Source organism: Physeter macrocephalus, chromosome 9 (assembly GCF_002837175.3).
Source record: "Physeter macrocephalus isolate SW-GA chromosome 9, ASM283717v5, whole genome shotgun sequence".
Lineage (NCBI taxonomy): Eukaryota > Metazoa > Chordata > Mammalia > Artiodactyla > Physeteridae > Physeter > Physeter macrocephalus.
In genome coordinates this window covers 71,912,185-71,929,127 of record NC_041222.1, presented here as the reverse complement: position 1 = coordinate 71,929,127, position 16,943 = coordinate 71,912,185, and positions in this window count along the sequence as shown.

Below are 16,943 nucleotides of genomic sequence, written 5' to 3'. Positions count from 1 at the left end.
CCTGTACTGTTATCTGCATACTGTGATCTGAGATATACCACAGAAAACGGGAGTATGCCTATGAATTAAAACGTGCCAAGCAGGTTGTCATGGCACATCACCCTTTATAAACTAGAATAAGTGCGTTGAGCTGGTTGAGTAAGTTGTGAAAGTCTGTGTGTGCTTTGTGGGCACGCTGATATTGTGTTGATCATGGTGATTATGACGCCACCAGGGGTTTCAGTTTTAATGGAAAAAGTAGTGATATCCAAGAGCAGTAAACCTTGAACATCCTCAGATTTGTCCCTAGATAAGATCACTGCCTGGGCAGATGTATCATGAACAATAGCTCCGTGGGGATTGATGTACCTGTCAATTGTTTTCCCTTGAAGAAGTCTTGCAGAAGTGTCTGAATACTAGAGATATGTGTATAATCACCCATCACAATGAGGACATAGATCTGTGACTTGTCTAATTTGACATAATGAATGGCTTTCTCCACAGAGTCCAGAATGCCACAGGTCATCATTCAGTTTTTCAAACTAGCACAGATAATTGATCTGTGGAACTCAACCCTCTCTTGGAGAGAATCAATATCAATTTTGACCTGATTTTGTTTAATTACATTGTGCATATTTACAAGTAGTACAGAAGCTACAGTCATATATCTTGTTCTCATGAATATCCTTCTTACGCTTGGACTTGAAATCTGCAATGAAACCTTTTGTTTGTCAAAGTCTTCTCCATATAAGCTTTAGTCTTCTGCTATAGGTTTGACTCAAAATATTCCATAGTCAATAGTGAGGATTTGTACATTCTAAAGTACACCTTTTAAGAAAAAAGGTCACCATATTTGTTTCACCACCAGTATCTTATTCAAGCCATAGCATAGCTTGGCTAGCATAGCAGCAACCAATAGCTCTTTGATACTTCTGAGAATATTAAGAGAAGCAATAGCTTTACCATCTTTGGAAATGTGATGGTGGCAGTCATTAATAAACTCATGCTGTGGCAATAGCACTTGTAAACAGTCTTCCCAAGGTAGGCTTCTGTGGTTTCTTCATCTTTGCTAGAATCATAGATGATACCTCCTCTGGTTAGAAGCCTTTGGATTCTCCCTTGTATTCCATCTGGACCATAGGCCTTCTTGCATCATTTACCATGAAGAACGGCCAATGATTCATGTCAGACATGTCCAGACATGTTAGGACAACAGCATTTTCACATCTACATTCAAACTAACACAGTCTGATTCTTCGAAACGTATCACCACTTAATTGAAGATATTAATTAAGGTAATAGTTTCAGGTGATCTACCTAATCATTGGCAATTATCTCTACTTCCCATGCTGGCAGATATCTACACAGGAATAGATAATGCCATTATCACTGGCAACTGCAGGTACCTCAGACAAGGTTTCTGAGTGTAGGTCTAGGTTAGCTTATTGGAGAAAGTAGTTGCTGAAGCTGTTGCTGTGTTCAAGGGGAGCTCTATATTTTTTAAAAGAAAACATACATACCATTTTCTTCTGAAAGGGAAGAGGATATTTATAGTAAAACAAACAGCCAGTCTATTATAAATTATTCAAATTAGCACTGTTTATAAACATTCAAGTGAGATTTTTGATGATATTCCTTCCAATTATTTACATCTGAATACCTCTGGATAGATATAAACTATAAAGTAAATATAAATTTACATATATGGAAACCTAACATTCTGCTCTTCTTGAAGTTTTTATACACAAAAATATATCATGGGGAGAGAAAGAGAAAGAGAGAGAGGAGAGAGAGAATTTCCTTACTCAATTTAAGTGTCTTCTTAGCACAGAATTGCATTTTTTTAAACATCTTTATTGGAGTAAAATTGCTTTACAGTGGTGTGTTAGTTTCTGCTGTATAACAAAGTGAATCAGCTATATGTAGAATTGCATTTTCTATGTGAACTGATTAATCTGGTTCTCACTGATGGACATTTTTTATATTTCTAATTTGGTTTACTATAAACAATAATGAAATGACGTCTTTGTGTAAGTACATCGGTTCACTTGTGTAATTATTTTCTTTATATTCTTCAAACTCTCATTGCTAAACCAAAATATATTTTATATTTAAATATTAAATGTATTGAATTATTTAATAAATATTGTAATTACTACTCCAAAGAACAAATCATAAAATATTTTTTCTTCATAATATATCCAATACTAGATTTTAGCTATATGTTTTATTTATTTTTCTTAATTTTTAAATTTTTTTAACATCTTTATTGGAGTATAATTGCTTTACAATGGTGTGTTAGTTTTTGCTGTATAACAAAATGAATCAGCTATATGTATACATATATCCCCATATCCCCTCCCTTTTGCATCTCCCTCCCACCCTCCCTATCCCTCCCCTCTAGGTGATCACAAAGCACGGAGCTGATGTCCCAGTGTGATGCAGCTGCTTCCCACTATCTATTTTATGTTTCATAGTATATATACGTCCATGCCACTCTCTCATTTCGTCCCAGCTTACCCTTCCACCTCCCCGTGTCCTCAAGTCCATTCTCAACATCTGCATTTTTATTCTTGTCCTGCCCCTAGGTTCATCAGAATTTTGTTTTCTTTTTTAGATTCCATATATATGTTTTAGCATATGGTATTTGTTTTTCTCTTTCTGATTTACTTCACTTTGTATGACAGACTCTAGGTTCATCCACCTCGCTACAAATAACTCAAATTCGTTTCTTCTTATGGCTGAGTAATATTCCATTGTATATGTGTGCCACATCTTCTTTATCCATTCATCTGTCGATGGACACTTCAGTTGCTTCCATGACCTGGCTATTGTAAATAGAGCTGCAATGAAACTTGTAGTACATGACTTTTTTGAATTATGTTTTTCTCAGGGTATATGCCCAGTAGTGGGATTGCTGGATCGTATGGTAGTTCTATTTTTAGTTTTTTAAGGAACCTCCATACTGTTCTCCATAGTGGCTGTATCACTTTACATTCCCACCAACAGTGCAAGAGTGTTCCCTTTTCTCCACACGCTCTCCAGCATTTATTGTTTCTAGATTTTTTGATGAAGGCCGTTTTGACCAGTGTGAGCTGATACCTAATTGTGGATTTGATTTTCATTTCTCTAATGATAGAGATGTTGAGCATCCTTTCATGTGTTTACTGGCAATCTGTATTTCTTCTTTGGGAAATGTCTCTTTAGGTCTTCTGCCCATTTTTGGATTGGGTTGTTTGTTTTTTTGATATTGAGCTGCATGAGCTACTTGTAAATTTTGGAGATTAATCCTTTGTCAGTTGCTTCATTTGCAAATGTTTTCTCCCATTCTGCGGGTTGTCTTTTCATCTTGTTTATGGTTTCCTTTGCTGTGCAAAAGCTTTTAAGTTTCATTACTCCCATTTGTTTATTTTTGTTTTTTATTTCCATTTCTCTAGGAGGTGGGTCAAAAAGATCTTGTGGTGATATATGTCATAGAGTGTTCCGCCTATGTTTCCCCCTAAGAGTTTTATAGTGTCAGGCCTTACATTTAGGTCTTTAATCCATTTTGAGTTTATTTTTGTGTGTGGTGTTAAGGAGTGTTATAGTTTCGTTCTTTTACATGCAGCTGTCCAGTTTTTCCAGCACTGTTTATTGAAGAGGCTGTCTTTTCTCCACAGTGTATTCTTGCCTCCTTTATCAAAGATAAGGTGACCATATATACATGGGTTTATCTCTGGGATTTCTATTCTGTTCCATTGATCCATATTTCTGTTTTTATGCCAGTACCATACTGTCTTGATTACTGTAGCTTTGTAGTATCGTCTGAAGTCTGGGAGCCTGATTCCTCCAGTTCCGTTTTTCTTTCTCAAGATTGCTTTGGCTATTCGGGGTCTTTTGTGTTTCCATACAAATTGTGAAATTTTTGTTCTAGTTCTGTGAAAATGCCATTGGCAGTTTGATAGGGATTCCATTGAATCTGCAGATTGCTTTGGGTAGTATAGTCATTTTCACAATGTTGATTCTTCCAATCCAAGAACATGGTATATCTCTCCATCTGTGTGCATCATCTTCCATATCTTTCATCAGTGTCTTATAGTTTTCTGCATACAGGCCGTTTGTCTCTGCAGGTAGGTTTATTCCTAGGTATTTTATTCTTTTTGTTGCAGTGGTAAATAGGAGTGTTTCCTGAATTTCTCTTTCAGATTTTTCATCATTAGTGTATAGGAATGCAAGAGATTTCTGTGCATTAATTTTGTATCCTGCTACTTTACCAGATTCATTGGTTAACTCTAGCAGTTTCTGGTAGCATCTTTAGGATTCCCTATGTATAGTATCATGTCATCTGCAAACAGTGATAGCTTTACTTCTTCCTTTCTGACTTGGATTCCTTTTATTTCTTTTTCTTGTGTGGCTACAACTTCCAAAACTATGTTGAATAGTAGTGCTGAGAGTAGGCATCCTTGTCTTGTTCTTGATGTTAGTGGAAATGGTTTCAGTTTTTCACCAATGAGAAGGATATTGGCTGTGGGTTTGTCGTATATTGCCTTTATTATGTTGAGGTAAGTTCCCTCTATGCCTACTTTCTGGAGAATGTTTCTCATAAATGAGTGTTGAATTTTGTCAAAAACTTTTTCTGCATCTATTGAGATTATCATATGTTTTTTCTCCTTCAGTTTGTTAATATGCTGTATCACATTGATTGTTTTGCATATATTGAAGAATCCTTGCACTCCTGGGATAAACCCCACTTGATCATGGTGTATGATCCTTTTAATGTGCTCTTGGATTCTATTTGCTAGTATTTTGTTGAGGATTTTTGCATCTATGTTCATGAGAGATATTGGCCTGTAGTTTTCTTTTTTGTGACATCTTTGGTTTTGGTATCAGGGTGATGGTGGCCTTGTAGGATGTTTCAGAGTGTTCTTCCCTCTGCTATATTTTGGAAGAGTTTGAGAAGGATAGATGTTAGCTCTTCTCTAAATGTTTGATAGAATTCACCTGTGAAGCCATTTGGTCCTGGGCTTTTGTTTGTTGGAAGACTTTTAATCACAGTTTCAATGTCAGTGCTTATGATTGGTCTGTTGACATTTTCTATTTCTTTCTGGTTCAGTCTCAAAACGTTGTGCTTTTCTAAGAATTTGTCCCTTTCTTCCATGTTGTCCATTTTATTGACATATAGCTGCTTGTAGTAATCCCTCATGTTTCTTTGTATTTCTGCAGTGTCAGTTGCTACTTCTCCATTTTTACTTCTGATTCTACTGATTTGAGTCTTCTCCCTTTTTTTCTTGATGAGTCTGGCTAGTGGTTTATCAATTTTGTTTATCTTCTGAAAGAGCTAGCTTTTAGTTTTATTGATCTTTGCTAACATTTCCTTCATTTCTTTTTCATTTCTTTCTGATCTGATCATTATGATATTTTTCCTTCTGCTAAGTATGGGGTTTTTTGTTCTTCTTTCTCTAATTGCTTTAGGTGTAAGAATAGTTTGTTTATTTGAGATATTTCTTATTTCTTGAGGTAGGATTGTATTTCTGTAAACTTCCTTCTTAGAACTGCTCATGCTGCATCCCATAGGTTTTGGGTCATCATGTTTTCATTGTCATTTCTTTCTAGGTATTCTTTGATCTCCTCTTTGATTTCTTCAGTGATATCTTTGTTATTTAGTAGCCTGTTGTTTAACCTCCATGTGTTTGTATTTTTTACAGTTTTTTTCCTGTAATTGATATCTGGTCTCATAAAGTTGTGGTTGGAAAAGATACTTGATATGATTTCAGTTTTATTAAATTTACCGAGGCTTGATTTGTGACCCAAGATACGATCTAACCTGGAGTATGTTTCATGAGCACTTGAGTAGAAAGTGTATTCTGTTGTTTTTGGATGGAATGTCCTATAAATATCAATTATGTCTATCTGGTCTTATGTGTCTTTTAAAGCTTGTGTTTCCTTATTTATTTTCACTTTGGATGATCTGTCCATTGGTGAAAGTGGGGTGTTAAAGGCCCCTACTATTATTGTGTTACTGTTGATTTCCCCTTTTATATCTGTCAGAATGTGCCTTATGTATTGAGGTGATCCTATGTTGGGTACATAAATATTTAAAATTGTTATATCTTCTTCTTGGATTGATCCCTTGATCATTATGTAGTGTCCTTCTTTGTCTCTTGTAATAGTCTTTATTTTAGAATCTATTTTGTCTAATATGAGTATTGCTACTCCAGCTTTCCTTTGATTTCCATTTGCATGGAATATCTGTTTTCCATCCCCTCACTTTCAGTCTGTATGTGTCACTAGGTCTGAAGTGGGTCTCCTGTAGACAGCATATATATGAGTCTTGTTTTTGTATCCATTCAGCCAGTCTATGTCTTTTGGTTGGAGCATTTTATCCATTTACATTTAAGGTAATTATCTCTATGTATGTTCCTATTACCATTTTCTTAATTGTTTTGGGGTTTTTTTTTTTTAGGTCTTTTCCTTCTCCTGTGTTTCCTGCCTAGAGAAGGTCCTTTAGCATTTGTTGTATAGCTGGTTCGGTAGTGCTGAATTCTCTTAGCTTTTGCTTGTCTGTAAAGCTTTTATTTTCTGCATCAAATCTGAATGAGATCCTTGCTGAGTAGAGTAATTTTGGTTGTTGGTTTTCCCCTGTCATCACTTTAAATATGTCCTGCCACTGCCTTATGTCTTGCAGAGTTTCTGCTGAAAGATCAGTTGTTACCCTTATGGGGATTTCCTTGTCTATTATTTGTTGCTTTTCCCTTGCTGCTTTTAATATTTTGTCTTTTATTTAATTTTTGATAGTTTGATTAATATGTGTCTTGGTGTGTTTCTCCTTGGATTTATCCTGTATGGGACTCTGTGCACTTCCTTGACTTGAGTGACTATTTCCTTTCCCATATTAGGGAAATTTTCAACTATAATCTCTTCAAATATTTTCTCAGACCCTTTCTTTTTCTCTTCCTCTTCTAGGATCCCTATAATTACAATATTGGTACATTTAATGTTGTCCAAGAGGTCTCTGAGACTGTCCTCAATTCTTTTCTTGCTTTTTTCTTTATTCTGCTCTGTGGGAGTTATTTCCAGTATTTTATCTTCCAGGTCACTTATCTGTTCTTCTGCCTCAGTTATTCTGCTATTGATTCCTTCTAGCGAATTTTTAATTTCATTTATTGTGGTGTTCATCATTGTTTATTTGCTCTTTAGTTCTTCTAGGTGCTTGTTGAACGTTTATTGTAATTTCTCCATTCTATTTCCAAGATTTTGGATCATCTTTACTATCATTACTCTGAATTCTTTTTCATGTATACTGCCTATTTCCTCTTCATTTGTTTGGTCTGGTGGGTTTTTACCTTGCTCCTTCATCTGCTACATATTTCTCTGTCTTCTCATTTTGCTTAACTTACTGTGTTTGTGATCTCCATTTCACAGTCTGTGGGTTCATCGTTCCCGTTGTTTTTGGTGTCTGCCTCCAAAGGGTAAGGTTGGTTCAGTGGGTTGTGTAGGCTTCCTGGTGGAGGGGACTTGTGCCTGTTTTCTGGTGGGTGGAGCTGGATCTTCTCTCTCTGGTGAGCAGGACTGCATCTGTTGGTGTGTTTTAGGGTGTCTGTGAACTTCTTATGATTTTACCTAGTCTCTCTGCTAATGGGTGGGTTTGTGTTTCTGTCTCACTAGTTGTTTGGCATAGGGTATCCAGCACTGTGGCTTGCTGGTCTTTGAGTGGAGCTAGGTTTTAACATTGAGATGAAGATCCCTGGGAGAACTCTTGCCAACTGAAATTACATGGGGCCAGGAGTTCTCTGGTGGTCCAATGTCCTGAACTTGGCTCTTCCACCTCAGAGGCTCAGGCCTGACACCATGCCAGAGCACCAAGATCCTGTCAGGCACACAGCTCAGAAGAAAAAGGAGAAAAAAAAGAAAGAAAAATAAATAAATGAATAAATATTTAAAAATAAAATAAAATAATTTAAATTAAAAAATTTAAAAAATTATTAAAATTAAAAAGTACCAGGATCTTGGTTTGGTTGAGAGCAATGAAACCAATAAACAAATCCACCAATGATAACAGGCACTAAAAACTATACTAAGATAAACATAAAAATCAGAAACAAGTGAGTCACAGAGAGCAAACCCCATGTCTACATTTGCTCCCAAAGTCTACTGCCTCAATTTGGGGTTGATTCGTTGTCTCTTCAGGTATTCCAAAGATGCAGTGTACCTCAAGTTGACTGTGTGGATTTAATCCACTGCTCCTCAGGGTGCGTGGAGAAATTTCCCTTTCCCTTCTTTGTTCGTACAGCTCCTGGGTTCAGCTTTGGTTTTTACCCCTACTCTGTGTGTAAGTTGCCTCAGGCTTCTGTTCCCACCCAGACAGGATGGGTTAAAGCAGTGGCTGATTAGGGGGCTCTGGTTCACTCATGCCTGAGGGAGGGAGGGGTACGGTAGTTATAATTTGAATGAGGGGTGAGCCTGCGGTGGGCAGAGTCTGGCGTGACATTGCAACAGGCTGAGGCATGCCATGTGTTCTCCCAGGGAAGTTGTCCCTGGATCATGGGACCCTGGCAGTGGCGGACTGCACAGGCTCCTGGGGTAAGGTGGTGTGGGTAGTGACCTGTGCTTGCACACAGGCTTCTTGGTGGCTGTAGCAGCAGTGTTAGCATTTCTTGCCTGTCTCTGGTGTCCGAGCTGATAGCTACAGCTTGTGCCCATCTCTGGAGCTCACTTAGGTGGTGCTCTGCTTTCTGTGGGCAGACAGGGAAGGAATCCCCTGTCCTCGTGCACCCTGAAACAATGGTCTCTTGCCTCTTAGGCAGGTCCAGACTTTTTCCCGGACTCCCTCCCAGCTAGCTGTGGTGCACTAGCCCCCTTTAGGCTGTGTTCATGCAGCCAACGCCACTCCTCTACCTGGGATCTGACCTCTGAAGCCCAAGCCTCAGCTCACAGCCCCCACCCACCCCGACGGGTGAGCAGACAAGCATCTCAGGCTGGTGAGTGTTGGTTGGCACTGATCCTCTGTGTGGGAGTCTCTCCGCTTTGCCCTCTCACCCCTTTTGCTGTGCTCTCCTCCGTGGCTCTGAAGATTCCCCCCCGGCCACCCCCCGTCTCTGCCAGTGAAGGGGCTTCCTAGTGTGTGGAAACTCTTCCTCCTTCACAGCTCCCTCCCAGAGGTGCAGGTATGGTCCCTATTCTTTTGTGTCTGTTTTTTCTTTCTTCTTTTACCCTACCCAGGTATGTGGGGAGTTTCTTGCCTTTTGGGAAATCTGAGGTCTTCTGCCAGCGTTCAGTAGGTGTTCTGTAGGAGTTGTTCCACATGTAGATGTGTTTTTGATGTATTTGTGGGGAGGAAAGTGACCTCCACCTCTTACTCCTCTGCCATCTTGAAGGTCCCCCTAGCTATATGTTAAGACTTTATCAATCCAGTGGTTGAAAAATTATACCTCATCATTTTAATTGTCTTTATTTTAATACTAAAGATTTTGAACTTTTTTTTTTAAGCATTTCTTTGTTCATTTGAATGGTCCTTTTTGTGAAACAAATGTTTATGTACTTTGAATATTTTCTAGTTTGGTGATGAACTTTTTCTAACTACTCTGTGGTTGATTGGCTTAATATTTCTAGTTATTTAACTCCCTTTTCCTTCCATGAGGTTTGTTTTTACCCTCTCTTCTTAAATTAGGCTTGACCATGTGATTGGCATTGACCATGGAATGTGACTGAATGTGATGGGTGGTGCTGTGGAGCAGAAACCATGGGGGTCATTTATAGCCCAGCTATTGCTCTTTCTCTCTGTGCTACAGGAGCCTTTTCTCCTAGAGAGACTTCTGCAGATTTCCAGTGTAACACAAGAACAAAAGAAATGTTCAATATAAGCCATAGAGGTGTTTGGGATTGTTCTTTGATGCATTATAACCTTGCCTAAACTGATTGATAAAAATTCATTAAAAAATATGTCTGTACATTATGGGCAGCAATTCTTTAGGTTTCTTTATTGGGGTTTTGTTTTCCACACAGCATTTGCTTCCAACAAACTCAGCTACCAATGTAGAATTAAAATGCTCATTGAATGTAAGTTTCCAGTACTTCAGTCTTCATTTTTAGATTAATACACAGTCTAACTTTTTGCTCCAATAAGCCTATGGTATTTAGATTTTTAAAGTTTTTGACAAGATAAGTATTCATTGTAGATATTCTGTCTGATGATAGGTATACATTCATGGGTCTCTTTAAAAATTACAAGTAAACTGACACCTAAAGGAAAAACAAATAGAAAGCTCCATGTTATTTAATATCACTATAAAATTTATTTTTGTAGGAAAAGGACACATCCTTGGTTTTCTTTCCTCTCCAACTACCTCATTTGCATCTCCTTTGGTATTTTTTAAATACTTCTGCTGTAATCTGCTGAGCCAAATTCTCCTAATTTTATAGGACCCAGTTTAAGCTTTACTTTTTCATTAGTACACTTTTTTTCCCTCTGTATTCTCATAAATCACTGTAGCACTTTAAGCTGGTAATTGGTATTTAACATTTTATTACAAACTGATTTAATGATAAGTTGGTTCGTATTCACATTATCTCCCTAAAAATGTAATATCCCTGATGTCAGAATTCAGACCTTAATCTAAAGCACTCAAAATACTTAGCATAATACTAGACAGCAAAGAAATGGTCAATAAATTTAAGCCTTAAAACAGATGTATACATTCTTCATAGTTTCAGTCTCATCACAAAGAAAATAGCACACTATGTGTTCACTCCTCATTCTAACTCATTCTTCATCTTTCAAAGTATTAAGTAAAAAATATGTTTGATAAATATGGAGGGAATAGTTTTATGACTGGTTGAGAAATGACAGTAGTCATTAATTGGATTTGGCCAAAAAGGGTTTCTACCAATTCAGCTTCATTATTTTTATTTTATGTAACAAAAATTTATCAGAGTAGGAATAACACCAAAAATTGTTATTTATCATGTAAATAAATCTTTGTCATTTTATCTAAGATAACATAGTATTGTAAAAGGGAAAAGCAATATGAGAAGATTTGTTATCTTAAAATTAAAGTGAACTTACAATAAAATATATGCTAGAAATAAGAAAATTTAATAATAGCACAAGGAAGGGACAATGGATAATAATGTTAGGGGTAATATCTTAAGTTAGTATATCGTGTTTTCGTTATTACCATCCAAGTAACTCAATCTTATTAAAACTAAGTTAAAAATTGAAAAAATAATTTTAAAATATTGTTTACAAAGACTTGCACAATATTGTTGAATCTTAATTTCAGTAGAACTTTTTAGATACATCTCTTTGAACATCACATGCAAATGTCAAAATATTGACTCTGAGAAAATGTATGAGAAGGTATTTGGGGCATTAATTTATTTTCATTTGAATTGACTCAGAGTGAACGTCAAAATATTTGTGTTTAGGAAAAGAAAGTTACTGCAGTTTTTGTTCTAAATTAGTTCATTAAAATAGAAGCCTCCTACTTATGAGTGGGTTGTATTCTAAATAGTGATGTGTAAATCAATTATTTGAACATTGGAATGTATTTTCCCTTGCTGTAATATAATAAATGGTGGCTTTGTTACTTATATGAACAGCTCCACAAACTCAGGGTGCGAATATAGTTAGACTTACTTTATTTTTTTTTCTTTATAATTAATTGGCTAAAACTCTGCTCTGTTAAAGAGGTACCACTGTGAAATATCCTATAGAGAAGATGAGAAAAATAAGACTACAAACTGGGATGAAACATTTGTAAATCACATGTCTGGTAAAGCTCTTTTATCTAAAATCTGTAAAGGACTCTCAAAACCTAAGCTTAAAAAATCCAGTTAGAAAATTTGAAAGAGATATGGATGGCAAATAAACACATGAAAATATGTTCATTATCATTTACCATTAGTGATATGCAAATTAAAATCACTGTGAAACATCACTGCACACTTACTCAAACATTTAAATTTTTAAAAATGTGACAAAACCAAATACTGGTGAGAAAATGGATAAATTGGATCGTTCATACATTTCTAGTGAAAATACAAAATGGTACAGGCAACTCTAAAAAATAATTTGGTAGTTTGTTATAAAATTGTACAGGTACTAACCAGACAACACAGCAGTCATATTCTTGGGCACTTATCCCAGAGAAATGAAAACATACATTCACATTAAAACCTCTACATGAATCCTGATATTGGATTTTTGTAACAGTTCCAAACTGGTAACATTTGAATATCCTTCAGTGGGTAAATGTTTAAATAACTGTGCCATATTCACACCATGGAATTCTAATCAACACCAAAAATACACACAATACATGTAATAATTTAGATGGATTTCTAGGATATTATTATTGGTGGAAAACAATTTCTGAAGTTTAAAAACCATATGTTTTCATTTGTAAAACATTATATAACATTCTGGAAATTTTAATGGTAGAGAACACTTTAGTAGTTGTCAGGAGACAGAGACTAGGCTTGTAAATATAAAGGGCTAGTATGAGGGAGTTCCCTAGTAGTGTTGGAAGAGTTCATATGTATGATGAAATTGTGTGGAACTATATAGCCATGTTTACACACACACAGAGGAATGCATGTAAAAATAATTTTAAAAAGTGAATAAGGACTGTAGTCGACTTAACATTGTACTGAGGCCAGTTTCCTGGTATGGGCATTGATTCTGTACTACAGCTATATAAGATATCACTACAAGAAATCTGGGTGAAAGGTACTGTGGACTCTGTGTACAATCTTCCCTACTTTTTATGCATCTACAATTACTTCAAAATAAAATGTTAAGAAAAAGGGAAAGGAAATTCGATATCTCACTTTGCCGATTTCTACATCCTCTGACTTCTCCAGGAACACCTAAGGCTTATACATTTCAGGGAGAGCATCTACTTTGATGCCACACACAATGGAGAGGGGACTTAGGTCTAGTTAGTATATTGCTGCCATTGCTTCTTACCAGTATGGGGTGTCATTTTTAAACATTGATCTTATATAGAATCAAGAGACAATTTTTCCTCAATCTGTGATGGTAGAATGCAGGTTCTCAAGATTTTCTTTTTTTAAAATTAAGATTCTGATGATTCAGCTAAAAACCCTCTTTAAGCTCACAAACCATGCTGAGCTGCTTCATTTCTCATACACTGGCAATTCTCAAGGTGTCTAGCATTCCACAATGATGAAATCATAAAAGTGTTAGCATTCCGTCTTTCAAACAACTACCATTTCATCAACCAAACTAGGGACCTTCTATTTTTTAATATTCTTTATATAAATCTACACAATAATGTCTCATTAGACACTCTTTATCCACCAACGAGGCTATTTACCCACTCATTCATCTAAGGATACTTCCCAGTGGCTACATGCAATCTACAGCCAGCCTTATGAGGAGGCTGCTTTTTTGTCTAAACACGCCCTCCCAATTGATATTCTTTGCTTCTTTACCCTTCTAGAATGATTACACTCATTTTATTATAGTGTGAATTTATAAAATATGTCTTGGGGGAGAAGAAAGACACAACCATCAGTTTAAAAATTTCTTCACTAACATGGTACGTTGGTATAGTCAGGATCCCAGGTGAATTGACAAAAGCCTATTAAACCCAGCTCTTTTGAGACTATCAAATAACCACCAAATGGAAAGAAATATATATATGAATTGATTTTACCTCAATGCAGAAGACTGAGACAAAAAGGACAAAAGTTTCAGGAGACTGATTTGAGTCTAAAAAAATAAAATTTATAGATTCAATGTATTTACATAATAAATGGCTTTGTCAAATAGTGAGTTCTCAGAAAATTTTTCAAGAAGTGGTTATGTATGTTTCAAGAATTTCAAAGAGGATATTACTGTTTTGGTTTTCTCTTTATGTACCCATTTGTGTTTGCTGGGGCTCTTGGTTTCAAATAGCAGAAGTACTTTAGCCACTTCAAACAAAGTAGGACAATGCATACTATATTAAAAAGAAATATCCATAAAGATGAAACACAAGGATTCATTTGGACCTCAACTAGAGGTCCAACCAGAACCAAGCTCTCAGATGACACTGGAATTTTCTTTTGTTCGGTTCCTCAATACTGCATTTACTTCATTTTCTTTCTCTTTGGTAATCATCCACTTCTGCTTATTTAGTCCATGGGTGGGGGAAATAGAACTTTTTGTTTGTTTGATTTTAGTAGCTCCATATTTTATGATTTTGTGTAGCCACTTGAGACTAAATGGAATTTATCTTCTTATGAGATCAGATATCACAACTATGGATCCATCAACTATGGAAAAAGAGTCAGGTTCCAGATATTGGTAGGTTGGAAGCCCAGTAGCCTGGTCAAGTATCTGAGTAGTTTGGACTGTGGTCTATGTGTGATCTTTCAGACCTGATCGTAGACAATGACAAAGGTTTTACCTGGCAGAACCTTATGGGAAAAAGCTGCCCCAACAACACACATGGTACCTATCTAGGTTACTGCAGTCTCTGTAAGGAGTTACAGTCAAAGACTCAGGCCTCCTTGGCCATTTACACTCTTATGCACATCTCCACTCCTAGCCTAGGTGCCTCCATTGGGAGATCTCTTTATGGGGGGGAAGCTTGAAGACACCTTACTCTGCTCAGACTCAGTACTAAGTAGTTTTTCATGCCTAGCCCTTCTCCTCAACTCCCTCCCTGGTTCCTGGGTACATAAAATGACAGCAACCTTATATTTGAAATTCCCTCTTTAGTGAGAGGATCCTCATGTCTGTGCTGATCCACTGGACCCCCTGCTGACCCCCACCCAGTGCAGTCCCATGGCAAAACTTGGAACAGTGGAGGAGCCATTCCTTTCTCTAGCTTTAACCTCTTACTTACCTTATAGCAGGAAGTAATGAAAGGCTTGCCTGTTACTTTCATTTCAGCTTATTGTTTTAATTGACTAGTACTCCAACACCTGGTGGCTCAGCTCTGCTCTTGACAGTATCTACTCTTATCAAATAAATGTACTGAGGGGACATGCTGGTTGTCTAAATATGACTATTTATAGTACAAGCATATAATTGAACTGCAGAAAGATTAACTCCTAAAAAAAAGTGTACATGATATCACCCAGTTCTAGTGTTATACAAGTTATGTTGCCTCTGGGGGGAAAAATCTTTCAAATTGTCTGAATATAATTATTACCGAGAAGATGTGAACTACCTATTCAGAAGGGGGAAACAAATGAGCAGCAATGCAAGATTCTGTAAGCCTACTCAGAAGGATGTGCACGATATTTATTGCAACAATATTATCTATCTACAGAAAGGTTGATAATAAATATTAAATCAGTAACATGTGTGATTAAATTAAAAACATGTTTCTGAAGAGTATAATTTCCTGTAATTAATATACTACTAAGAAGATATATGATCTGATGTCACCTTGATATCGAATTATTCATTTTAAATAAAATTGGCTTGACCTCCCATCTCTGTCCTGTGAAAAATCTGATACCCAGTATAGGATGTCTACTAGTGGCTTAAATTCTCATTTCTTATCACTTTCTTGTTCCCATTTTAATAATAATTGCACTTCCAATAATGCCTGTAGCCTTCTCTATGCCTTATATTTAGCCAAATGTGAAACACATACCCACTTCCAAGATTTATTAAAAATACTGGGCACATTCTTTCTAGTATAATTTTAGATTTGATAGAAAATATAAACCATAACAATAAAAATACAATATAAAATATTCCCCATTCTTAAAAAGTCCCCGGCTGTGTACTTCCACAGAGGATTTCAGTGGACTTGCTTTTCTCTCTTGTTGTCTCTCCTTGTCTTCAGACTTGTTTTTCATCCCTGCCCATTCATGCCAGGTCTAGAGAATGTTATTTCTATATGCATCCATATGTGTTGGACATTTTTCTGAACAAAGGTATTTCTCTTCATGAGAAGAAATCTGCAATGGTCTCTTATTTATTTATTTCCTATCTTGCTATTAGGACATTCTCAAACAAGAGCTATAGTTAAGTGATGTAATCCATTTAATAAAGGTCACATTTGAAGTGCAGTAGCTCCAGAATTAATAAATACTCCAATATGTGAATAGTGAGAGAGTGCCCAGAATATGCATATCTATACAATGGGAAATGTATTAGAGACTGTGGCAAGAATCTTTAACTCAGTACAACAGATAAATGGAAAAATATATATATTTATTCATCACTTTCTATGTGCCAGGCAGTGTAAGAACATCACCTATTTTATTTTTTAAATCTCTACAACCACACTCTTCGTTAATATTACTGTCTCAACAGATTTGTGAAAACTGGTACCCATGGTCCTATACCTAATAAAAGAACAGAGCCAAGAGTCTAAAAAATTTATTCTGATTACAGAGTCCACACTTGTATCCATAAATCTGGTTTTTTTTGCTCTTTGTGAGAGTATTTCATTGACAAGATGGAATTTTTAAAATATTTTATTTCATGGAATCCAAAATAATTACCAAATGTTTAATTAGCAAGAAAAAATTTATATTATTTTAATGTGATATCAATTATTTGTGTAAGATCTGTCCTACTCTGCAAAGTCAGTATATAACCTTCCAATTCTTTGATTTAAGGGAAAGTAATTTATATGCATTTCTCCATAGTAAAATATACAAAGTCTTCAGGAAGACAATTAGAAACTGCATTGAGAAATGCATGTTTAGTAACAAGAAACATATTGAAAGTGCACAGAAGGTCTTTCTTTTGTATATATTTTATTCCCTTCTTTGCTCTCACACACTTTATTATTACTCCTCTAGCTTCTAAATAAGATTGATTGGTGAGTTGATTACAGGGGTGCCGGAGCACAGATTGTGGGAAGTCTTAGTGTGACTCGGTATGCCATAAATCAAACAGCAGGGTGAGTGGGAAACACAGTTCCCTGACTCACAAAATATAATAATAAAAATGTAAATAAATAAACTAGCCTCCTTTATTAGGAGATAACCAGTATCAGTAATAACTGATA